The sequence below is a fragment of the Photinus pyralis genome, unplaced genomic scaffold, assembly GCF_008802855.1.
Source record: "Photinus pyralis isolate 1611_PpyrPB1 unplaced genomic scaffold, Ppyr1.3 Ppyr1.4_LG5, whole genome shotgun sequence".
Taxonomy (NCBI): domain Eukaryota; kingdom Metazoa; phylum Arthropoda; class Insecta; order Coleoptera; family Lampyridae; genus Photinus; species Photinus pyralis.
The window spans coordinates 17,772,219-17,772,988 of NW_022170596.1; positions in this window are offsets into that span (position 1 = coordinate 17,772,219).

The following is a 770-nucleotide window of genomic DNA, read 5'->3' on the forward strand; positions in this document are numbered from 1 at the left end:
TTCACGCTAAAATGCAATAAAAGCAACAATAGGATCAGTAACTTACTGAAAGATTAAGAACAGCATTACGGTAATTAAATTCGCTTACATCTCTCGATACGTACCACATTGACTTTTGTGTCTTAAAATATTTAGGTTCTTATTTTAACATTTCCAGTTTAGTTAGAAAATGTTAGAAAATCGACTGTGAAACGGACGTTACAAATTTACGTCTTCTCCTACTTCTTCTGGATATGGTTAGGGGTGGTTCTTGTTATGTAATTAATACACGTCGGTTGATAACCTTCTTCTGGTTTTAAGGATAAGGTAAAGGGATAAATAATAAATCAATAATCGTTAGTAACATTTAAATTGGTCTCTTAAAACAACGCCTTTGCTATAAGGGAACACATCAGTGAATGGGGTTGAGGCGAGCAATCCTGTAAGGTAAATTCATTCTCAAAAACAGATTTCGCATTGATAGGAAATATTAATTTATTTATTAATTAATTAAGAGGGAGAGAAAAAAAATTCCAGAGACAGACGGTTCTGAACGTAGTTTTCTTCGAAGCAAAGAAAAAGATCGCGGCAGTCATTTGATAGTTAATCCGGGAAAAGAATATACAAAGGACTTCGTTACATGCTCACGCCGTATCGTGTCAATTAAATTTCTCGACTGGGTGGCAACTGTGATTAAGGCTTGTCTCACAGTGGAAGCGTTTACGCGCGAACTGAAATACGCATGTTAACGTCAGAAATTGTACGTCCGTGTACGCACAAATCGCATTCGC